The 26,306-nt window shown below is 40.7% G+C and overlaps 1 protein-coding gene across 7 annotated transcripts in view; it reads right to left on the bottom strand.

Annotated features, from left to right (window-relative positions):
• C1H1orf21 (chromosome 1 C1orf21 homolog) overlaps window positions 1-26,306 on the bottom strand; it is a 265,201-nt gene that overhangs the window by 227,306 nt on the left and 11,589 nt on the right. For 2 of the 7 annotated variants that reach the window (XM_032631778.1, XM_032631760.1), the window contains exon 2: window positions 664-714. The exons of the other annotated variants lie outside the window; for them this stretch is intronic. The gene's annotated coding sequence lies outside the window, so the exon portion shown is untranslated. The remainder of the gene's footprint in view (window positions 1-663; window positions 715-26,306) is intronic. 7 annotated transcript variants of the gene reach the window in all.

Here is a 26,306-nt window from a genome sequence, read left to right as displayed (position 1 = left end):
ACTAAAATCAGGAAAAGCAAAGCAGAAGAGTTCCTAATAATCTTAAGGATTTTGCAAAACTCTCATGTTCTCCATTTATCTTCACCAAATATCTTAACTCACCAAAAGCCTATAAATTTTGCAAGAATGTAGAGCTGTAAATTTCCTTCTTCCTTGCAGAGGCACCAGATCTCAAAAGAAAGGATGATGAATGGGTATAGTTATAAATACTCCAAGGCTAATGAGAACCAAAGATGAACTGTAGAAAAATCTGGTATTTGGGGATATAGCTCCTGGAGTGTGCTTGAATTAAAAGGTCCCGACCTCACGTAAATTCCAGAGCTATTTTATCAGATAAGAAAAACAAAGCCCAGAAGTACTCATAAATTACTGTACATTGAAATTTCACCAAATATTATTTAGTCAAGAGAAGCCCATTTTTCAAAATGTAAGTAACTGACTAATTGAAATATAAATTACATTTATGGACATTTTAAGGATTTTATTAGAATGGTTGTTTGTCACTTCATTAGTAGTGCAGGAAAGAGAAACATTAATCAAAGCTCCACAAACAGTAAAATGTGAGGAGGGACTCAGAGTGCAGAACGTTCAGTGGAACATCAGGCAGACCTGACTGACTGAAAACTTTCTTACTATCTGATAGATACTTTTGTGCAGTATTACCTGTATCGAAATGTTCCCAAGATCACAGATTATAGGTGGATGCTGCCAGGGCTGCCAGATTTAGGCCGGGAGAAAAAAAAAAAAAAATCACCAGTTAAATTTGCATTTCAGATAAACAACAGATCATTTTTTAGTATAAGTACGTCCCAAAGTATTCCACATGTGATATACTTACACTAAAAAAATTATTCATATTTTTTAATATACTGTATTTTATCTGGCAGGTGGTCTGCTAAGGTGCTAGGACATTTCAACTGAATATTAGAAGGACAGCAGATCCCTCTAAGTACCTTGAGTTGCCCTCAGACCAAAATCCAGTCACTCTTTCATGCCAGATGGCACCAAATGTGACTAAGCAGACATCTCAACACAACATCCATGGCAACACGTTCAGAAACTGTCTGCCTGCTTTCCTAATTTAAGTTAGAATCATACAATTGCAGAATTTTAGAATTGGAGACTTGCACAGATTCCTTTTTTTTGTTTTTTTTAAAGAAAAAAATTATGTCATTCCCAAGTGCAAAGAACTTTCCTACAACCAATTACCAACGTGGGAGTGAGGAGAGTGATGTGGGCACCATATTTAACCACAGGAGAGCCAAGAAGATTCCGGTGCCTCTCCACTCCCAGAATTTATTTATTTTCCCAGTGTCAGCAACTTATTAAGGGCCCTTTTCACAACTGGTGATATAAGCAGAGGAGAACTGGACCGTGAACTCTTTGAGGACAGGATGGGTATTGAATTCATCTGTGTAATCCCAGAGTTTGGCACTTGGTGGGCACTCAGTGAATGTCTGATGAATGAATGTGTGATGGTGTATACGGTCTTGAGTCACTGAGACCAAATGTGTGTTGGTTGGGAGAGAGAGTGAGGTGGGGAAAAGCAACGCGTAGGGAAGCCTGAGGGCAGGGTGATGGAAGAAGGCAGGATGACCACAGCTCCTGCCCCAAGTCCATCTTCCTAACCGAATCCCTTTGTAATTCCCCCAATAATGGTGCAAAGATGTCATCACTCCCTGCATGTGGGTTTTCAGGAAGGCAACCTGATCTCAGTCCAGTGTCTGCTCAGAGCCAGCTGCCTGCCCTCTCTAGGACCACCTTATCCACCACAAGCACAGGTAGTGGCCCACAGGCTCTCACCGAACTACAGAAACATCTGCAACGAGGGGGAAAAACACTGACTCCAGAACACAAAAGGAAATTAGAACTACCAAAATTAGCAAATGTTTGCTTAAATGTCTACAAAATATTACTTTAAGGCAACAATCAAATGCTCACACAGTTAAATATAAAGGATATTTAATATAAGATATGGGTACATATTATGAATTATGATACACTGTGACGTATGACCAGCCCTGTCCATGTTCCTTCCTCCCTCCCATCTGAAGCTATTCTAATGTCAATTACCTGGTAGAGCACGTAGAGCAGGTCCCACAACGTTTGGAAAAAGAATCATTTCTCCTGGTCCCTCCTTGCCTCCTATCCTCTTCCTCCTCAAAGCTGCTCGCTGCAGAAATGCCCTGATTTTAAATGCTGCTTCATGCAGCAAATCTGTTTACCTGTAGAGTTTTACACAGTCTTCTACAGCGAGGTGCCATACGGGACAGCTAAAGAATTCAGTGTAAGTTTGCTGGGAAAAGTTCTAATGGTTGAAGCACAAAAAGAGGCACAAATATTAAAAATGGCTCTTAAGGAGTGCTCCCCACGTGTAAAGTACTGTGTTCAGAGAGGGTAGTGACACCTCGCAACACCCGCTGAAGTGGGTGGGACCTATGGTCATCTTCACTGTACAGCCTAGGAAACTGGGACCTAGAGGAGGCTAAGTACCTTGCCAGAGGCCACACGCCGAGCCAGGATGTAAACTTGGAAAACCTGGTCCTGTTTTAGATACATCATTGATTGCTCCAGTCCTGGAGTCAAGTGGACAAAGGGTCATTGCCCAAGAATGATTCAAACCTGTAAAAATGTTAGGATGGCCATGCCCAAAATATGCGAAGTCTGGGGGGAGGCGGGGAGAAGAAAAGAAAGACAACCAAAGAGATTTTTCCAAGCAAAGACGATGGGAAAGATAGAAGAGGTAAGATGCACACTTCCCAAACTGAAGGCAGAGCTATTGCACCTACTATTTGGGAATTGGAGGATCACTGTATTAGAAAGGAAAGCTTCCGAACGCCAGGAGCCAGAGGGAGACACCAAGTTCATTCATTTCAACCCCCGCCCCCCATTTAAAAGATGGGAAGCCAAAGCCAAGAAAGGTTAAATAACTTGTTCAAGATGGCCCAACTGAAGAGTATTCCTGCCTTCAGACTCCACTCCAGGGTTCCTTTCCCCCAACTAACTCCCTGGGCCTGCTGGTGAGAAGTGAAAGGCCAAATAACTTTAAAAAAAAAAAAAAAAAAGCAATCCAGGACACATAGAAGATCCTGACCTCAGAGCCTCTCTAGAGAAATATTTTGGGGATCCCCAAAGACTAAGGAAAGGAGATAGAGTTTTGTTTTGTTTTTTTTCAAATAGGGCAGATCCAGGAAACTAAACCATAGAAAGATTCCTGTCCAAGCCATAAAGGAGTTTTAGCAGATTTTTGCAAACACTACACACTAATAATTCACTAAGAGTATCACGTCAAGTTAACTTTATATACGGTGTTTGACAGAGTTCTTGGTGAGCAGGAAAGGTCTGGTCCACTTAAGGTGTCAAGATTTAGGCAAGCTACGTGGCAGTCTGATACCTGGAGTTGAAAATGGCAAAATATGGACTGGATTCAGCTCAAACATAACCTTCTCAAGACACCTTCGCCAGCCCCACAGCAGACCTGGAAACCCCACCCTCTCCACTCTCAGAGGTCTGTACACTCACTCTGTGAGCAAAGGTGACATCTTCCTGGGGCTTGTTTACCTGGTTGAAACCCCTAAGTGGTCTGTGAGTTGATGGATCCAAGGCCCCTGCACACGGGAGAATCTGGAGAAGTATCAGTCCAATGAATGAATTCGTACTTCTGTTTACAGAGCCATGATCTATTGAGCGCCTGCAGTGTGTCAGGCATTGTGCTAAGTACCCAGTGTGCCTTGCTTAACAAGACACACAAGGTCCCTGCCCTCAGGGAACTTAAGAGTCTTGTGGGAGGGATAGGCATAAAGCAAATAATTATACAAATAATTATCAGAGTTACTAAGGGAAAGTACCAGATGCTTCGTGAGGGTGCACTTCTCTGAGGAATGACATTTAAGCTAAGAATCAAGATAGGAACTAGCAAATTAAAAGATAAGGGGAGGAACATTTCTAGAAGAAAAAAAGAGCCCTTTCCCTCTATCCCCCATAAAATCCCCAAAGTAGGAAGATGCAGGGTGCTTTCAGAGAACTGAAAAAAAGGCCTGTGGGGCTGGAATGAGGAAGAGTGCACCCCAGTAAGGAGACAGGGCCAAGCATGAGGGGCAGGCAGGTCCCATTGAAGATTCCTGCCCAGAGAGCAAAGAGGCATGTCACTGAAGGGCTTACAGCAGGGGAGCAACATGATCAGACAGGCTTTTTTAAAAGACCACTCTGGCTGTGTGTGTAGAATAAACTGGAGGGGAAAGTTGGAAGGAGACCAGCTAGGAGGCTCCTGCAGTAATCCTGGCCAGTTTTGAAAGGACAGACCAATTGACAAGAGCACTGTTCTGAGGAGTCACCATTATATAACAAGAACCCAAGAGTTCATTCACGCTTGGGCAACAACTTGAAGGAAGATCTTCATCACACAGGGCCACAATATCTCCTTAGCTCCACTCCATCCATCCCTTCCAACATCTTTATCTTGATGGGAATAAGGTCAGAAGGGAAACTAGCAAAGCTGCTAGTACATAAATCTAGGAGGAATGGCTATGAACTACTATTTGACTCTCTTGTAGGCTCAGGGAAAGAGAAGGTTCATAAAGATGAAAACTATAAGGTCTCCATTCTCAAGGAGCTCTCAGGAGGCTAGTAGGGATATCTGAGCAAAACAAATATTAATACAAGGCCAACTGAGATGAAGGCTATAATGATGCTATAAACGAAGTTGTATGGGGACTTCCCTGGTGGTCCAGCGGTTAAGACTCCACGCTTCCACTGCAGGGGGCACAGGTTCGATCCCTGGTCAGGGAACTAAGATTCTCACATGCCACACAGTGTGGCCGGGAAAAAAAAAAAAAGAAAGGAAAAAGAAAAACAAAGTTGTATGAACACACACTGGCAATAAAAAGTTAATTCTGGCAGGGAAGTAAGGGAAGTTTTTTCCCAAAATTTACTTTTCACTTTGGCCTTCAGGGCTGAGTAACATTTTGAGGGGTTGGAGGAGGGCAGGGAGGGAGGTATTCCTGGGAGCAGGAAAAACCTGCAAGAACAGAGAGGAGCAAGTTTGCTAGAGCCCAGGGGCAAGGCAGGCCCCAATCCACGTTCTAAAAAATCAGGATTAGCATGAACTTGCGGTTTACAATGCCCTTCCACATATACTGTCTAATTTGATCTCACATCCACACCGAGGTCAGTAGGACTGGTTGTGATTGACATCTGAGAATACTGACGCTCCACTGACCCAACCATATGGGATAGAGCCAGCAGTCACAGCCCAGTGTTCCGGCCCCATGCATGAGCCTTGTTCCACTCTTAACCAATGAGACCAGATAAAACCAACAGTGCGACCTTTAATAGAAAGAAAAATAAAGACCACAATAAATTTTTATAAAATTTCAGAAATGCAAGGTGACCACAAGCTCAACACATGCTCACAAATACTACGCTTCAGCCAATGAAAGCTTCTTTAAGATACATATATCATTAAGAAATTATTTAATAATGGCCCTTCTATGACCATGAAGTCAGAGAGCCCTCACTTTGATTTCCAGCGCTTGCACTTACGAGCTGTATGGCCATGGAGTGGAAATTACTTCCCTCTTAAGTGCAGTTCCCCCGTCTTCAAATTGGAGTACTAAACCCATCCTGTAAGGATTATTGGGAGACTGAATGGGAAAATGCAGGTAATGAGGCTGGCACGAAGCCTGGCACATTCTGTTAATGTTGGCCTTTATTAACTCTCATTACAGCTCTCTCCCAAGGTCGGAACACATTTGAGACACCTCACTCAACTTCTGGTTCCACATTCTGTGAGAGATAGTGAAAATTTATAGAATGTTTGGGAAGGGTTATCAGCAGAGAAGGTTTGAGAGGGCACTACCGTTGCAAGTATGGACACCTAAAGCCTGAGTTCTTGTCCCAGTTTAGCCACTACCTAGCTCTGTGATCTTAGGCAAGTCACAACTTAACCTGTGACTCAGATCTTACCTGTAAAATGATGAAGTTTAAGATATAAATTCTAATTGACTTCTAAAGTCCCATTCATGTGCAAAAGTCCTTAAATTTTATAAATCCTGCCTTACGAGGACCTTTTAAAGGAAGTAGATTTTCCAAAAGAAGAGAGAAGAAGCTGCATGATAGTTTTTAAAATAATAAAAAGAAGAGCACACTTAGTGTGTTTTAGAAGAAATAATGAGAAAAGTACGACCAGTAGGAGAGAGGCTCAAAAGCAAGCAGCTTTTGGCTTAGGCTAAGGAGAAAGGAACTTTCCAACAATAAAAAGTATTCAATAATGGACATGTGATTATTCAGTAATGGACATGTGATCATTCAAGACTGGAGATCCTCAACGGCAGAACAATATTGCATTCACCTTGCACTCTCGTCACCTAGCCCAGTAAGAGGCACAAAGGAAACCCTTAAGAAAGGGTGGATGGATGGGTAGATGGGAGGGTAGGTGGGTGAGTGGATGGGTGGGTAGATGAGTGAATAGGTGGGTGGATGGATGGGAGGAACGGAAGGAAGGAGGGGATGAAAGAGGAAAGAAGGAAAGAAGGAGCTGCCTTAAGAGGTAGTGAACTTCCCCTTGCTGGGTGTGTTCCAGCAGAGCTGGATGACCATCTATCTGTAAGGGGTGCTACAGAATAGATTTCTATCCCGTGTAGGAGGTTCCACGGAAGGGCTATGTGATATTTACTTCCTCACTTTTCTCCCCACTAACTCATCCTACATATTTTTGTCAGATTCATCTTCCTAAAAGACAGTTCTGTTGATGTCACCCTCCTACTCAAAAAATTTACTGGCTCCCCATTGCTTATTCAATTAGGTCCACAATCCTGATATCTGAGGGCTTCGTTTGACTTTGCCTTAAGGACTTCTACTCATTTTTCAAAACCCAACTTGGATATATCCTCCGTCAAGAAAATGACCACTCTTCACCTTTCCCCCACAGTTTATCTGAAGCGTGTCATTGTTGTATACTATTGCACACAACTATAATGCATTTGGTGACCGTTCTCTTCTATGAGGCTGTGAAGCTCCTGTGTGGAAGAGGAATCTTTACCTCTGTACTCCAACAAATAGCACAGAACCTGCCTTTCAGCAGTTATTCAATAATAGTAAAATAGGAATTATTTATCTGAAACCAGGAATTCTGTTAAATTCAAGATATGCAATATCTTCCCTGGATCTTTATAACAATTCTATTGGCCCCATTAAATAAACAGGGAAGTGGAGACTGAAGGGAAGATAAATAATTTGCACAAGACACAAAGCAAATAGATGGCAGGGGCTAGATTCAAACCTGGTACTGCACGCCCTAAATTCCTGGATAGGAACCACTCTACAGTGCTGCTTTCTGGGCAGCAAGACCATCCATGACAGCCCAAACATGTTATCCACTTACTCATTCAACAAGCATTTACTGAGCCATTAGGGGACAGGTTCTCTAGGTAGAGGTCCTGCCCTCAAGAAGCTTACAGTTCAATGTGTGACAGACAAATCAACAATTACGGCGCAGTGCAATAATGCTATGAGAGGTATGTACAAAAAGAAAAACATTTCAATCAAATTGGGAAGACAGGAAATACTAATTATAGCAATGATTTCCAATTAACAAACACCCACTGCATGCTAAACAAGGGTGCTGAAAATCGTATCACAAGGCTTTACAAATAAATAAGCTGTGGCCCAGCAAGGTTACAGTGCATTTAGCGTTGAGACAATAGTTTCTGGTGTCCAAGTGCCATTGTTCTACCCTCAGTACTGTTACTTTCTAGCTGTGTGCCCTTCAGCAAGTTACTCACGCTTTTTGCCCCTTAGCTCCCCCATCTGTAAAATGGGAAGAATAGTAGTTCCTATCTCAGAGGGATGCTGTAGTGTTCAAAGACTAAACCTATGCAAGGCACTAAAAATGCCTCCTGGTATATAGCGTTACATAAATTTCACTTATTATTACATAACTGACCAAGAGCATTGCACGTAAATGTCTGATGCCAGTACTCATATCCATTTCACACAAAGCCTTCCTCCAGAATGCACCTAAGACAAGGTGATGCTTGAGCTGGGCTTTGAAAGGCAAATGAAGGGATAAGAGCAGGGAAGGGTACGATCAGCTTTGGGGACAGCCAACATTCCACAATGCCTTATTGCTGCACTACTGCTCATTCTTTTCTCTGCCTGTCCTTCTCCAACAACCTTGACCCACTGAAATCCTATCCATCAGCCAACAAAGCCATCATATTAGACTTCTTCGATGAATGTGTCCCTGATCTCCTTCACATGCACTTGGTTGATACTTCTCTGGTCAGGGTTAGTCTTATGTATGCGGTTGTATTTATACACTTTCATCTACACAAGTATGCACACACATGTATGCATATAAACAGAAATCTTCAAGGCTTCCAGAATGCCTCACATTCATGGAGCAGGTACTTTATAAAGCCCCACAGATAATGTTCTCAGCTCCAGTTCAGAGGTATTTGTTATCCTAATTACCATTCCAGAGCTGAATTTAGAAACTACCCCCAAACTGCAGACAGCTCCACTGTAAACAATATTCCCTAATCATCCTGACTCATCATGAATATCTCACTGATGGGGGAGGTAAACTGTGATTTATTATTTAAAACTGTGACTCCATCTAAATAGTTTAAAAAATGGACAAGGAGAACTTGAAACTAAAGAAACTTCTCTCAAATACACATTTATCTGAAATTGTCACATTTGCTTTCTTGGCTTCCTTGTAAGCTGGGGTGGAAAAAAGCAGGAAGGAATTTTATATTAAAAATTATCAGAAGCATAATAAAAATTTCCTAATGACAGCCTATGTCAAATGTTGTTTTATTTTAAAGACTGAAGGAATTTTATTTTTCTCATGGCCAACTTTCTCACCGCTGTGGCCTCTCCCGCTGCGGAGCACAGGCTCCGGACGCGCAGGCCCAGCGGCCATGGCTCACGGGCCCAGCCGCTTCCGCGGCACGTGGGATCCTCCCGGACCGGGGCACGAACCCGCGTCCCCCGCATCGGCAGGCGGACTCCCAACCACTGCGCCACCAGGGAAGCCCCTCATGGCCAACTTTTGATCAAACACCTCAAGAATGCAATCAAACCAAAGTATAACAGCAGGTCAGAGGGAAAGTGCAACAAAAATGGTGAAACTGTGTAGTTAATGGATGAAATGGACAAATATGAATTTCATCTCTTTTCCCTCTTTCAGTCTAATTATAGGAGTAGGCAGATTTGTGGTCACAATATAGTCAAAATAACAGAAAAGAAGTAGAAAGTTCAAGAAGATCCAAAATTACATAATCAGCTCTCCTTCAAAGAATTAACTTGGCCTCTCAGCATTGATTAATCTCTATTTATTACAGTTCTCATTTAAAAAAAAATCATGGGCTTAAAAATACTTAGAAAATTAAAATTGAAGAATTTTTTTTTTTTTGCTTTGGGTTTGGTTTTTTTTTTAAGGCATTAGCTTATTTTTAACAACTTCAGTTTAAGCAAAAAGGAGGATAAAAGTACATTTTGATGCAAAATAAGACATATTGAGGGCTCTCCAAAGGAGAAAGACTGGGGGGGATGGAATATTGACCAAGGTTAAAAATAAAAAGGCCTAACAGGAAGGCAAGTCTACCAAACTAAGTTATTTTTTCCTCCTAACAGTCTAAAATTAGATACCTCAGCAATGCTTGCTGTCTTTAGGTAAAAACGATATCACAAACCTCCCTTTTTAACACCACTGAAGTATTTTGGTACCCCAACTTCTTGACAGCTAACTTCACAGCTAACCAGAACTAAAGAATTTAAGTCTAATAAAATGTCACAGCCAACCTAATGAAATCTCATCTCTTATTTGAAGTATCCAATCTATAAACCCAAAGCTCTGTGGACAAATACCCCAAAAGTAATTTCAGGCTACAAAAATGCCTCAGCTTTCTATCTCCCAAAGATATTGTTAGTAAAACAATGGAATCAGCATTTTTCTCCCCATTTTGCACAGCCTAAAGCCTGGTTCTCAGGCAGTAACAGGATATTTGGAAGATTTCCTTCCCTTGGGGATCTCTGACACCCGTGGCAGTGCAGCAGCAGACCCAGATTCAAAGGTTGAATCCAAATTCTATTCTAACATGAAGGGGTTAATGACCCCCAAGATCTATGCTTTTCATCTCCACTGGTCTCTGAGCAGCAGCCAGAGTGATCCCATTAAACCTAAGTCAGATACTGTCAGTCCTGTCCTCAAAACTCTCCCTTCACCTTCCCTATCAGAGTAAAACCAAAGCCCTACCATTGGCCTCCAGGCCACTACATATTCTGGCCCCTGTGCCCTCACCTCCTGCCCTTCCCTTTGCTACCTACTCCACACTGGTCTCTCTCTGCACTGGCTGTCCACACCCCTGCCACCTGGAATGCTCTTCCCCCAAATATCTGCATGGCTAACCCTGTCACCTTCAGATATTTGATTAAATGTATCCCTTCCAATTAGATTCATTTAAAATCACATGGCTGGTCTTCCCTGGTGGCATAGTGGTTAAGAATCCACCTGCCAATGCAAGGGACAAGGTTCAAGCCCTGGTCCGGGAAGATCCCACATGCCACGAAGCAACTAAGCCCGTGCACCACAACTACTGAGCCTGCGCTCTAGAGACCTCGAGCCACAGCTACTGAGCCCGCGTGCCACAACTATCGAAGCCCGTGCACCTAGAGCCCATGCTCCGCAACAAGAGAAGCCACCCCAGTGAGAAGCCCGCGCACCGCAACGAATAGTAGCCCCCGCTCGCCGCAACTAGAGAAAGCCCATGTGCAGCAACGAAGACCCAATGCAGCCAAAAATAAATAATTATAAAATCACATGGCCTTTAAGCTCTATTTTTTTTTCTTTTTTCCATGGTACATCACTTTCCAACAAATGACACAATTGACTTATTTACTGTTTCTTATTTATTGTGTTTCCCCCAGCTGGAGTAAACACTCCTTGAGGGCAGGGATTTGCCTGTGTTGTTCAGTGATGTATCTCATGAGCCTAGTATGTAGTAGGTCTTCAATAAATATTTGCAGAATGAATGAATAAGATCTTTTCTTGTTCTTACTTCTTACGATTCTATGAAGTATCCAGTACTTCCTGCTTGGTAAGCTGGTAACCAGTTATTTCCCCACAGAAGCCAACCCATGAGACTGAGTCAGTACAGTCAAAAAACATTGGATTAGTTGCACCATGTATTGAGAATTTGCCATGGGCCTGATACCTTTTTTTACATGTATTTTTCTCATTTAATCGTCACCAAAAGCCAGCTAGAAAGACCTTCCATTCCTCCCTATTGTCTTAAAGAGCCTAAGGAAATTCAGGCTCAGAAAGATTAAGTAACCGAAGACCATGCTGCTATGACAGCCTCTGCTGGCCTTTCTATAGACCCAGGACAGTCTGACACCCCATTCTCCCTCCTTCATTTTAAGATGGATTCACTTCTTCAATAGCACCAGATAACAGTGAGACCCCATGGACGTGTTATAGAAAGAATCCAGAGTGCAGTTAATTACACAGAGAAAACCTGGACTAAAAAAAAAAATGCAATAAAATTTTGTGAAAGAAACTGTACTTTTATAATAAAACAGTCACTCCTATGAAATCATTCTGTTACTGTTACAATCAAACCAACAGTAACAGAAAAAGAAAGGGAGATGGCATGACCTACTAACTTCAGCACTGGTCTCCCTGAAGACTTGTTGTGTGACCAGGATGAACCGACCCCTTCACTAAGCCTCAACTAACTGGCGTGGAGCCACCCAGCCTATGTACTGCCTGCAGATTTTGAAACACGATGACAAAATCCATCTGCAGAATGAATGAATTTACAAAAGAAAAGCACTCTGTAAGTTCAATTATCTCCTGATCACCATTTCTGAGGTTGGTAGTAGTCGTTTGAGAGCCATTACCCAAGCCCAACAGAGCAAAACCTACGTCAACTCAGGCAGCTAAGTCCAGCAGCCCCCAGACGGTGGCAGAAATAGAGTAACTCTAACAGAGGATCTCTTCTCTGAATCATCTCAGTGGTGGACCAAAGTCTTAGTTGCCACCAAGCCACAAAGGAGACAGGGTCCATAAGCAAAAGTTTCTGTTAGGGTCAGCTTCTTTTCAGGCAGAGGAGGAAACAGTCCAAACCCACTTCTATGGCTCAGCGTAGGCTGTGTGGTTAGGCAAGGCCGGAATGTCCTCCCCAAGCTACCGTCACCACCTTAACCAACTTCTGAACTACAGACACTGGGAGGAATGGGGAGAAAGACCAACCGAGGGTAATGTTTTGTCCCCAGCCAGACCTGGCCTTATTCCAACACAGTTCATTAGACCTTCTACACAGATTCGCCTGGTGGCTTCTCAGACACTCCATAAGAAAATATCTGCTCTCACCTTTCCCTAGATGCGAGGTGGCAACCTCAGTGACTAGGGACAGAAGTAAAAGGAGGATGTAGCAGACGCTGATGTTGGGAATTGTCTCATCCACATAAAATGTCTGAAACTTCAACGTATCCTATGGATAACTGAAGTTTTTCTTTCACTTGACAATTCCAAATTGTGAGCTCAAATATCTAAAATTAGGTTACACATATAAATGCCAAGAATTTCTTTAGTGATAACTGTTAAAAATCCCAAATTTAAAATGCCTGCTTAAACTGTTTTAATCAAGATGGCAATCCGTAAGTCTTAATTTTTGAAGTCTCTTATCTGCATTTTTACGTTATTAGTAATGTAAAATAAACACGCCTTCCCTAGAAAAAAAAAATTTAATTAAAAGCCTTCACAAGTATTCCACAACTACTCTGAGAGCTGTCTTGACGCATGGATGTCTCTGGGGGAGGGGAGTACTTAGGCTCTAACTGTACTTGAAAAATAGCATTGTCGCTATGGAAGCAGCTCAAAATTTTGGCTGTTTTTTCTTACGCTAGCAAAGACCATATTCTTTATATGCAACTCTTCTTTTCACTGCAAAGGGCTTTGACAGTAATCCACCTAGTTTGTAGCAAGCCCTGCCTTGCCTAGGCAGTCACCCTTCCCTCTTACTGTTCAAGCACCACTCTTTTAGCCGAGCCACAAACATGCAGGTAGAGTACAGGTGAACCGGAATATGCATTCACCAGCAAAAGAAAAAGGTGACTTTCATTCATCAATCATTCGTTCCTTGGAGGAATCACAGACAAGGCCTATTCAGGTTCCTGTCACTGGTGAAACTGGCCTAACTTCCAACCATTCCTTGTATCTTTTTGGACCCATCACTGGCAACTTGTCAATCAAAATGGAGTAAGCGTGACCAAGTTTTGTTTTAAAACAAATGCTTCAAAAATGTTACATTTAAGAGTATCAGCCTTTTGGAGTGGTCACCTTTAGAAACTAGTATTTCTTCCAGTGACATGACGAAGAGGGTTGCTCAAATATGTTTTGAACTCCCATTTCAATAGCTCAGTGACAGTACACTGTCATTCTCTGAAGATGTCTTTGGGACGCAATCAACAGGCATTCCGAGCCACACTTGTCAAATAAGGTAGGTTATCATGTTGAGTAATACTGTTTTTCATAAAATGAGGTGTGACCATAAAAGTGATAAAACTGGTTTTCTTATGAGGATCATAACTAGACCCTGAAGGCAAATACTAAAAAGAGTTCAAATCGTGTTAGTTGATAGATATTCTTGTTTTTAAGCAGTGGCAAGATCTTTGGAATTAGTACAAAATCACCAAAGCTATTTTGAAGACAGTGTTTCCCATTTGGACACACATATGTGAGTATATATAATAAGTTAAATTAAATGATTAATTTCTGCCAACTGCCTCCAAATTTAACATTTTGATTATTTTCCCAAAACTTAATTTTTTTCCCACTATCTTTCTCATAAGTTAAAATCAATCACCGACAGAAAAAAAAATTAAAGTACATGATTCTTTCAAGGAACAAGTGGATTGAATGAATAAAGAAAAGTCTTATTTAGCATCTTAGAATTGAAATGGCTCTAGAAAGCATTCACCCAAAAGATACTTACTGAGCAAATACTACCAAAGAGAGAGATGTTCAGTTTTCCGGGAATAACCATCTAGAGCTCCTTTCGGTAAATCCTCTCTTAAGGAAGATGATTTTGCTGCTGTGAGTTCGTCCCTGGCATTATTTTTGGCCTGGGACTATTATTTCCATGTTATCCAAGTTGTTTTCAATAAGTGAAAGGGAGCAGGGCTTCTTATTATATTCATGAGCAGAAGACTCAGGAAGGATCTACTTACTCTGTTATGATACTGAGGAAGTTTCCCCTGCGATGGTGAGATCAACACTTCTATCCTAGGGCAGGTCGGGTGGTACCGTCAATATTAAAACCCCTATTCCTGATAAATTCACCTTCTTGAAATAATTAGTGCTCCAGGAATAAGATGAATTCCAAATCTATTTGCACATTCAAATCAATTGGCAGAGAGTAGGCTTAATAGTTTTCTAGATTCCTGGAAGTAGGGTGCTGCTGTAACAAACACCCAAAAATGTACATAATGGCTTTCTAATTTTATTTATCTTTGCTCTACAATGCCTCTGATAATTTCTCCACTCTTCTATTTCATTTTTAAAAGCTTTTCAAAATCTACTAAATTGATTTCATGACGCATTAATGGGGCACCTCCCATGGTTTGAAAAACAATGATCTACACCAGGTGTTTCTGACAGTGTGACCCACAGACCACTTCCATCAGAACAGAACATGAAAAAAAAAAAAAATTTCTGGGCTCCATCCCATACCTACTGCAACAGATTATCTGTTGTTAAAGCACAGGACCTGTCATTTCCATAAGCTTTCTAGGTGATTCTGATGTGCAATGAAAGTTAGAAACTCATCTAGACCCCAATCCAGTCATGAGTTACAAGGCAAATAGGTCCAAAGAGGCTTCATGATTTTTCAAGGTCACGTTGCTAATTAGTAGTGGAGCCAACAGCGGGGATCCTTGTCTGCTGTATTCCTGGGTGGTGTTCTTTATGTACATAAAGACCACTCATGCCCATCTGTGATCCAGTGTCCCACAACTTTACTCGACGGTCACGCTCACTGCTGTATCTCCAATGCCTAGCACAGTGCCAGGTGTGGGTGGGGATAAGGAAGAACCACAGAAATGTATGTCGTATCATTTTGAAAATTAAAGTTCAAAGAACACAAGAGTGCAAAATCACACATATGGCCAATCCAACAACTAGCACATTGTTTAATAAGTACTGATCCTCATCAAATGCACCTCTGACTTACAAATCATCTCCAAAATTGAAAAATGAAATAATGGAGGCAAAAGTGCTATGCTTTCCCTCCACAGAAGTAAAAAGAAAACTTTACATAAATGATACAACAGTGGCCAAAAGAAGCAAAAAAATTACTAATGAGAAGCATCACTTTTACTTCCTAAATCACAAAACTTACAAATGGTTTTCTCAGATTTTAACAAAGGAACAGTATCAACAAAAAGCAAGTCAATCTAGCACACTAAAGCTATATGTAAGAGAATAAAAATAGACCATGGAATTGGAAGGTTTACTGCCAAATCCATGGTTTGGTTAGGCTTTGTGATTTTGCCTTTCTAAAATCAAATTTTCCATCTGAAGGGCTCCTCCAGTTAGTTCAGGTTTACATGGGTCAAGCTTTAGTCACAGCCACAGGAATACCTATGGCATGACCAGCGATCTCCGAGGATTCCACCGAGTGATGTTTGCTCCCTCTTCCAAAAACAGCCCAAGGATGGTTTTCCCAGAGTCTAAAATCAAATTAATCCAATATGCATTTATTGAGCAACTATTAACTTCTGGGTCTAGTGTTAGGCTTTTGGAGAGTGGGAGGAGATACAACCAGATTCTGCAGCTCTCAGGTCACATATTCTATTACAAAGATTTCCCAGTGTCTGCATAAGTGTAAGGTTATTATTAATAATCACTCAAGCAGGTACATAATGGCCAACGGATTTACCTGGAAGAAAGAAGGAAGCAGCTGCAATGTGCACACAAGGGGACCTTTTTTTTCCTGGGAAATATTCAAATGTGAGGCCGAGTGACCTTCCCTTGCCCTTCCTCTCTTTCCTTTCAACTTCTCTGTCAAACTATAGGTGAAAAAAGAGGTTTGAAGATGTCCCCACCACACATACACTCATACACACAGGCCATATTTCAAGGGCAGAGAGAATTCTTCACAAGGCTCTAGGGATCAGGGCAAAGCTGACACACACTCTCACTTCATTTCCTGCGTCCCTCTCCAAGATTCCCTGCAGTCTTCTCTGTAAACTCGTGGTCGGTGAGACAGCCAACACCAGCTACAGACTCAATGACTCCAGTTACTGAGCGTTTTCAGAAACATACTCTTCTGATAACTCAGGTCTGACCAGAACTCCTTCAGGTACTTACTGGCAAGCTCTGCAACTGGTCAAAACCACAAAGAGGGCTTCCCCGGTGGTGCAGTGGTTGAGAGTCCGCCTGCCAATGCAGGGGACACGGGTTCGTGCCCCGGTCTGGGAGGATCCCACATGCTGCGGAGCGGCTGGGCCCGTGAGCCACGGCTGCTGAGCCCGCGCGTTCGGAGCCTGTGCTCCGCAACGGGAGAGGCCACAACAGTGAGAGGCCCGCGTACCGCAAAAAAAAAAAAAAAAAAAACCACAAAGAAATATCCTACAGATTTCAAAGGCTTTTATGAACCTAAAAAGAAAATCAACGCTGACATCATTTAAGACATTCAAACAGGACACCTATCCTGACCTAAAGCAGTGACTCACTCCCTTACTTTGGTCATCATTAATACTGTGAGATTTAGCTCAAATAAATTCGACAACTGACTATAAGTACACTGTATAATTTTTATCAGGATGTGAGAATGAGCCTCACCTCTGGAGTCTGATGACAAATATTAGGGTTTTAAAAATCTCTCGGCACACTATTTTGTCATACACGTACCTACATGCACATCACAACATGCACAAAGCCACAATCATTCCTTCCCTTGGAGAATCTGAGAAATGACTCATGGTGGACGTTGCAGGGTCACCCCTGCTAACACAATCCCACCAGAGAGATAACAGGGAAACAACAGAGATTATATTTCTTTCACTTGCTCTCGGGGGTTTTAGGATAACTGTATCCTGAGGGGAAATCCTTCTAGATGTATAAAACATGATGCCTTACCGTTGCTCCCTGCCTCCAGTAATCAAAGAATTATTTCTCAAAAAGGCTCAGGAAGAAATCTGGATTTTCCCAAGCAAAGATAATCTGTCATCATGCAGTTGTCCATTAACAAGGGGGAATTTCTTCTATATGAGAAGCAGCGACAGTTGCATTTGGGCAAAGAAATGACATATTTTTATTTTATAACTGAATCTTGTAACTGATGATGTTTCTTCCTCTCCTATGGTTACAGGGAAACTCAGGGCTAGACTTGCAGACTACCTGTAACGTAATTAGGCAGAGCCTTCCAGAACGCATTTCTGGATTTTAACTCTCTTCTGATGTCATCTGTTTGATCCCTATGCCACTTTCGTTCTGGTTTATCTTTATTAACGTGTCTCTTTAAGAAACAGATAAATGAGTACCTGAGCATTATTTACCCCTAATGAGGCTTCCTCTAAGTGTTCACCACCTGTGAGGATGTTCCCAGGCATGGAGACGTGTTCACATTACCCTGAGTCTATAATTTATATTGTATCTTCAAGCACACATTCCTTACACAGGAAGACCCGCTGCTGGCCTGCTGACAATCCCTAGGGATGATACCCTCACGGTAACTGTGGGTTGTCTGCTATCTTCATTTGAGTGGTAATTAAACCTGGCTACATCGTTTCCTAAGAACATCCTTGTTTTACCTGACAGGAATTGAAAAACAGGGGTTAGGTAAGTAAAATAACTAAAATAAAAACACAGAAATAGGGCTTCCCTAGTGGTGCAGTGGTTGAGAGTCCGCCTGCCGATGCAGGGTTCGTGCCCCGGTCCGGGAAGATCCCACATGCCGTGGAGCGGCTGGGCCCGTGAGCCATGGCCGCTGAGCCTGCGCGTCCCGGAGCCTGTGCTCCGCAACGGGAGAGGCCACAACAGTGAGAGGCCCGCGTACCGCAAAAAAAAAAAAAAAAAAAAAAAAAAAAAAAAAAAAAAAAAAAAACACTGTAATTCATTTTAATTTATGGAAATATATTCACTTGGAAATGGACTGGCTTTCAATGTTGTTTCAACACTGCACACCAAATCACAGGTTGAATCTAAGACATTTCTTGTGCTATTACAATTTGGTCAAATCATTCAACATGTTCAAAAGTTATGACTAAAGTATGAAATCCAAGATATCCACCTGAAAAAATCCTTAATCTTAGTATAACCCTTCCTCCCAAGACAAATTCTAATGTCCTGAAACATTTTTAACTATCCGGACACAGGCATAATTATCAGGACACTGCTTCCAAAGCCATATTTCCTAGATAAACAAACTATTCACAGACCTTTTATCTATTACAGTTCTTTTTTTCCTTTTGCTGACCAGAACAATAAATTCTTTAAAAGAAGAATTTTGAAGCATATTATTTTATTTACCATTTTAAAATTTAAGAACGGACACTTTATTTCTATTATATTGAAAAAATAAATTCCTACTGTCCCTACACTTTCTTCACCATAGTCTATCACTTTTATTTCTCATAAGTTTGCCAATTTTTATACTTTATCCTTATTCTGCTATAAGTCTTTCCCTTCCATTATACAAATTTATATAAATGGTTTGATCCTCTTCTGTTGATAGCTAACTCTGCAGTGCTGCTTGAGAAAGGGCATAAATAAGAATAAAGCCAACTGAGAGTACAGTTTAGAACAGTAAAATATTACTCAGAAACCCACAGAGAAGGGAAATGAAACAACGAATACCCAGAGCCCCTGGAGTCACCATAACATTTAATTCAATTCCGCATGTATTTCTCGAGGCCTGCAGTTAACCAGGCAACGTGTTAGGTAGACAGTCAGCTTACAGATTTGTGGTGGGCCAGGTGGACTGAAACCCTCACTCTGCAGAGTGATTAATGGGTCTGTAAAGAGCTGTTAATTCATGACTAAGAGAGTTATTTTACTTTGTTATAGATCACTTTCTTGCTCTTTCTGTTTTAATTCACCAAAATCCATTACGAATTCCTTTATTCCAACAGAAGACCTGAAAAATCTATCTGCAGTCATTTCCTGCAATCCTCCCATCCCACATCTCAAGCCCACATTGCACACCCCACATACATTCCATTACAACCTCATTTCATTTACTTCTTCCCCAATACTGGGAGGTAATTTCTTTCTACAAAGGCTGAAGATCAGAATCAATTCCAACACAAGAGCCCACTCACTGAAAAGTACAAAGAGAGCAGCTTCCTGATCCCTCAGCTGTAACTCACCTGGACCAAGGAGAAACTACAGCAAGTAGTTTACCCAACTGCTGGCCTGAGGTCATCCCTACACTACAAACACCAATGGAAACTTTCTTTGAAAATTGAGTAAGAATGAAAAAAAAAGTGCTGAATAGATGGAAACTACCCATATTTCGCCTTCTCAACTGAAATAACTCTTGGCAGTCTAGTACTGAAAGAACACTGACATTCAAACCCATTAGTTCACTGTGAGAATAGCCCTGTGACTAAGGAATAGACTTTGTTCTAAAATTTTCTGGTGGGTCATTGTCAGAATTAAATAAAAGGATCCCAATTCACCATTTTTGTTATGCATGAGACTTCATCAGATTGGGATGCAAGAGAAAAGGTGGTGAAATCTGACCACAACAGCTTTTTCAAAGGTCATACTATCCCCAAAGGATGGTTTAAAGCCTTCAGGGGAATGTGCCTTCACATTCTATCTATTTAGCAGTTCAGTGACTATTCCTATTTCTAAGCGCTTATCAGGGATTTCTCATTCCTCACAAATACCTAACATAGACAAAACATTTTAACCTATAGCTGAATTTAGCAAAGCTCCGGGTCCTAGCAAATGACCCAAATAAGAACCCTTTGTTGAGCTGGATTCAAAATAATGAATAATGAATTTTTAAATCAAGGTAATAAAAAGCCAGTAGAGTAGTGTTTTCTCACCAATACAATGGGTCCCACTGTTGAGACACAGAAGTCTCTTTGGGGGCAGGGTTTTGCCAAGAAGCACAAACCCTCCACACCCAGGGCTTCCGCTGCTGTAGAATAAATCCACTCACCCTCTCTGTTCATTCAGCTGTCTGTCTAGTTGATGAAAAGTAATGTCTCAGTTCAGGCTTTATGTTTGATTTGGAAATAAACTACCACCAACAAAAATAAACCATTCCTGACTGTGATGTTACAATATTAGCATACATTTTCCAGTTTTAACAGAGCAATTCTAATGTATTACCAAGTGCATCGAGTTATCTACCTACTCAGCAAAGGAAATAATGAATTGCTATGATTTCGATTTAGGACATGTTTCTCATTCTTAGCTGCCCCATCTCAGCATTAATATCATTGAGTTATTAATTCTCCAACTCCTCTTTCTTGTGTTGACAAGAAACAAAGGTAGAGCCAGTCTAGTAAGAAGTGAAAACGAGAACTCTGACTTCTTGTGGCCCACTTGATGGTTTCTAAAACCCTGATAATGGAAGGTTACGGCTCCTTTCCTCACCTGATACCCGTTAGCTCGTCTGCTATGGAATCCCTGTGCCCCTGCAGTACAAAAACCAGACCCTGAGTCCTCTTCATCATGACGGCCTTATCATGACTTATCAGTGCAAGGAAGACACAGAGCTTTTTATTTTAGACTTCTTTACACTGGATAAAAAAGATAAATGGCCATGTCAAATACAATGTTCATTGGGCATCATGAATGATTTGCTAGAGACCTGGTATACTTCCTTAAATGCCCCAGTCCTACCTCCCACCCTAAAAAAAAAATGGCAATATACTTCAAAGGTAAGAGGTTTATTAGAGCTATCAAAATAACCCAAGATGATGTATTTTATTTACTTCAGAGAGAAAACGGTGTTTGTCGATTTCCGAACTACTGTGCATGCGTTTGTTTAGCAGATGCATTCATGGCACTAAGTGGAGGTGGCAGAGCACGGGATGTGACCCGTGGGGAAAGTTCTGTTCAGCTTAGAAAGAAAATCTTACCTGAGAGATAATTATCTGAGTTTTTCATATTAAATGTTACCAAATGCAGCTGTAGTCATTCAATTATGGGAAATACCATTTAGGTACCTATTTAATTTTTGCGCACTCATTTTTAGACATGTAAAATGTTACAGCCACTGTTAGTTCCACATCAAAGACTCAATTCCATAGAGAAATGGGGGTGAGGGGGGCAGTGTAGAAAGGAGGAAAAACCCCACTTAATCTCACGAATGCATCCAAATTTAGACCACAGCCTCTCAGAGTTTCTCTTACTCTTTCACATGCAAGCAGCTGGCCCATTAAAGCACAATGTAACAGAGTGAGAGGCTCAAGTCCTTCCGGAAGAGTCCTTTAAAGGAGCAATCAGGAAAATACAGTCTGAATGTGTTTCTGTAAATTACAAGGTTATCTTCAGGCTAGGTGGGCAAGCAGTGCTATCTGAACTGAATTTCCCTCATAATTCTGACCCTCTTTGCCACTTAACAAATAACCTGCTACAAGTTCTAATAGAAATGCTATTTTCCAAAGAACAACACTTGATCATAAACACCACTGCTCTTTTTATTCTCTTCCAAGGCCATTTCTCCCTCACCCTCACTCTAATGCCACCTTTGTAACTGACAACATCTAAGATCCAAAGAAGAGCCCTCAAAAATCATTATTATAGGATCTAACCAAGCACTAGAAAACCAGTATAAATCTCACAGGCATTTCATTTTCTGGTTATACTCATTTTACTTCCTTCCTAATCATAGGAGTTTATTTAATTTTATTTGATTCCTTTTTAACTTTGTTAGTCTTAGATATTATGCTTTTTAAAAAGTGAAATATCAAAACACATGCAAGGGATTTTATCTTCACACAGAATACTGTATAGCTCTCATTTGAGATTATACAAAGGGCAAGTCTATTTCTTGACATTAAAACCTAAAGCAAACTTGATGCAAGTTCAAATATAATGAAAATAGAAGAAAGATACAAGGATGGCTTCAGTATCACTATAAAAACCATCCTCCTAAGGCTCAGAAAGGCACATACACAGATCACAAGATGTGACGGGGATTCACCATCTTCACTTGTACACTGACCTTCTCATTTTTATTAAAAAAATGGTTTTTACCACATACGTTCCCTTGAAACAGCGAGTCTAATAGCCCCCAGAGAAAGAGGCTGTGTACATTTAGAAGCTACTGTCATCTCCAAAGTGAACGCACAGTAATCTAAAGAGGAATGTGCCATTGGACAGAGATTCCAAATAGCTCTGCATTTAATTTCTACATAACTTTAGGAAGTCACAAATCCTGAGTAAGCCAGGTTACCTAGCAACCAAATGCTCCTTCCCACCCTATCCCCTTCAACAGCTGTGTTCTCTCCTGAAAATACCAGTGGAAAGAAGGGGTAGGAATGGGGAAACTTTGAAGCTAAAACATGATGTAACTTCAAAGCATAATAACAATTATTAGTGCTGGGTCTGATAAATAATATGCCAAATAACGACTCAGATAAAAGACCAGGAATAAGTTTCATTTGTTGATATCACAATTTGGGATACGTAAGGTAATTCTTGAAGAACCAAGAATAAAAAAAGCTTTTAAAATTTTGACAAGCTGGAGAAAGAGATACATACAATCTTAATGCCAGAAGGGGAAATGGGCTGCAAAGGTTTTGCACAGGCATGGTCAAGAGAGGTTTTAGGGTTCAGGCTAATCTTGGGGATGGAAAATTAGGAAAGGCTTCAAATCAGAAAACCAGCAGAAACCCTGGCAGGTCTCCCACTGCCCAGCCAATCAAATTCTTTAAGGCCACCAAGTGGATAAGAGGACCAACCTATCACACAGAGGGGTAGAGAGCAACTGCTTAATGCTATTGAAGACAACAAACTTAAAACTGATGTTAAAAATTCACAGAGGGCTTCCCTGGTGGCGCAGTGGTTTAGAGTCCGCCTGCCGATGCAGGGGACACGGGTTCGTGCCCCGGTCCGGGAGGATCCCACGTGCCACGGAGCGGCTGTGCCCGTGCGCCGTAGCCGCTGAGCCTGTGCGTCCGGAGCCTGTGCTCCGCAACGGGAGAGGCCACAGCAGTGAGAGGACCGCGTACCTCAAAAAAAAAAAAAAAAAAAAAAAAAATATTCACAGACATTGTGAAGAACTGCCACACTAGAATCAGGGACTTCCTTCTCCGAAATGCTAAGGCTAGAAATACGAACTTTCTGGGACAGGCCTCCACTGAGCAAAGGATAGATCAGTTCCTGAAGTTCTTAAAAAGATATTTTGGAATATAAACTGGGAACATGGGATTTGGGGTCAGACAAGCTTTCATGAAAATCCCATCATGTATTTCCTGTGTTGACTTTCCCTGTGTGGCTTCACATGGGACTATTATCTAGATTACATGAGTTAATGTATGTGTTGCATCTGGTGTATAGCATATGCTTCATAAATGTTTGCTATTTATGATGCTGTCCCTTCAAAAATATTCTCTCTGAATAAAGTTTAAAACTGGCCATGATTATATTTTGCAAAAATGGTACCCAAAATAATTGCCTGGTACCAAAAAAAAACTGCTTCAGTGTCAAAGAACCCATGCCTCTACCTATAGTTGTACCTGGTGATGTGACAGTCATTTGTGTGTGTATAACACACAGTAACATATTTCTTGCTGCCCGACCGAGGCACTAAAAGCAAACCTGTCTTCAACTGTTATTCCAGCCAATTATAAAGTCATTGTCACTAAATGAGACATGGTAAGAGCCAAGTGTTTCACATCTAACAGAAGTTTTGGTTGAGCATAAATTTAATTATTTGAGTTTTGGTTAGCCTACTCCTGAGTCTGGATTTTTGTTGTTGTTTTGCTATGAAATAATCACATAACACATGCACAATATAATGTATATTTTAAAAAAATGCCTATGTAGCTACCTAAAGAACCTTACAAGCACCTTGAAAGTTCTGTGTGTAGCCCTTCCTAATCACACCCTCCCCTTTGCCCCCAGAAGTAACTACTATCTTCCTGCATTTTATGTTAATAGTTCCCTTGCTTTTCTTTAGTCTTCCAATACATGAATCAATCCTTAAACAATGTATTGCTTTGGTTTAGCACTTTTTTTGAATTTTACATAAATGGAATCACACTGTATTATTCTTCTACCTTGCCTCTCCACTCATTGTGTGCTTGTGAGATTCATCCTTATGGATACACACAGTTGGAGGTTACTCCCACGACTATTTATCATCAATGTACCACAATTTCTTTATTCAGTATACTGTTGATTGACATATAGGTTGTTTCCAGTGTTTTGCTGTTATGAATAGGGTTACTATGAGCATTCTTGCACATGTGTAAGTTTCTCTAAGGCACTGCCTCCCAACCTTTTTCACCATCCAATTTATATAGAAAATGATAATATTAGAATGGCAAACTGAAGTTATTAGACAAAACTGCTCCCACTCCAGGCTTGGATCTGCTCTGCTACCTTGCTCTGCTACGCTGAAGGCTAACGGGGTCAGGGGACCATCTCACAAGGCATTCCAAATGTCTTTCAAAAATCATATACTAATTTATACTGTCATCACCATTGTATGTATATTCCCTTTGCTCCACATTCTTGCCCAATGCTTGATGCTGACAGACATTTACCAATCTACTAGGTATGAAATGTTATCTCAACATGGTTTTAATGTTAAAACATATTTATACTGCCTCTATGATTAAAACTGTAGGGTACTGGAACATGAAGTGACAAACCAATAGAAGAGAATAGAAAATGCAGAAATATAGCTAATTAATTACTTATAGCAATTAACTATAGGATAGGGGCACATCCCAAATCAGTGGGGAAAAGATGAACTTTTTAATAAGTAAGTGGTTTGTGATTTCCAAATAGCCATGTTAAAAAAAAAAAAAGAGAGAGAGAAAATTGGGTCCATTCCCCAGACCATACAGCAAAATAAATTCCAATGGTCACAGATTTAAATGTTAATTGATAAAACCACACAAGTGCTAAAAGAAAATATGAGTGACTATCCTATAACTGTGCTGTCCAAAATGAGAGTCATTACCCATACATGGCTACCAAGTACCTGAAATGTGGCTAGGAACTGAATTTGAAGTTTTAATTTATTTTAAATAATTTAAATTGAAATTAAAAAGCTGACACTCAACTCAGTTATTAGAAAACTTTTACGTACACTTAGAACAACTTGGTTATGTGAATTTACTTTTTCAACTGTAAATTTTATAGTCTAAATACAGATTAAGTATTTACAACGAAAATTTAGTGACCACGTTGAGATGTGCTAAGTATAAAATACACATCAGGGCTTCCCTGGTGGTGCAGTGGTTGAGAGTCCGCCTGCCGATGCAGGGGACACAGGTTCGTGCCCCAGTCCGGGAGGATCCCACATGCCACGGAGCGGCTGGGCCCATGAGCCATGGCCGCTGAGCCTGCGCGTCCGGAGCCTGTGCTCCGCAACGGAAGAGGCCGCAACAGTGAGAGGCCCGCGTATCGCAAAAAAAAATAAAACAAAATAAAAATAAATAAATAAATAAAATACACATCAGTTCTCAAAAATTTAGCATAAAAAAAATGTAAAATATCTCATTAGTAATTAAAAATGCTGATTACTTGTTGAAATAACAATATTTTTGATATATTGGGTTAAATAAAATATGTTATTAATTTCACCTCTTTCTACTTCTTTTATTGTGGCTGTTAAAAATTTACATATGTGGTTCCTATTATGTTTTTATTGGATAGTGCTGCTCTACAATCTAGAAGAAAAGTTTTTCCACATCCTGATTCAAATCCAAGAGGCAATAAAGAAAAAGACTGATGTAACTGACTAAATCAAGGAAAAACAATTTACACTAAAAAAACCATAATCAGAGGAAAAAGACAAATGATAAACCGGGGAAAAATTGTCAAACGTTAGGGATAATATCCCTAGTATATAATATTCCTAATACATAAAAAGCTTCATAAAATAAAGGGGAAAAAAAGACCTAAGATCCTATAACAATCGGCAAAAAATATGAAAAGGCAGTTCACAGGAAAAGAAATGCAAGTGGCCCCAAAACATATGAAAAAGAACTCAAGCTAGCTCACAATAAAAGAAATGCAAATTATAATTACACTAAAGTATCATTTAAATGGCAATGACCCAAAGGTTTTTACAACATGTCTACTGGTAAGACTG

Source organism: Phocoena sinus, chromosome 1 (assembly GCF_008692025.1).
Source record: "Phocoena sinus isolate mPhoSin1 chromosome 1, mPhoSin1.pri, whole genome shotgun sequence".
In the NCBI taxonomy this organism is placed as follows: domain Eukaryota; kingdom Metazoa; phylum Chordata; class Mammalia; order Artiodactyla; family Phocoenidae; genus Phocoena; species Phocoena sinus.
The sequence above is the reverse complement of the archived record's forward strand: the minus strand, read 5'-3'. Positions and strand labels throughout refer to the sequence as shown.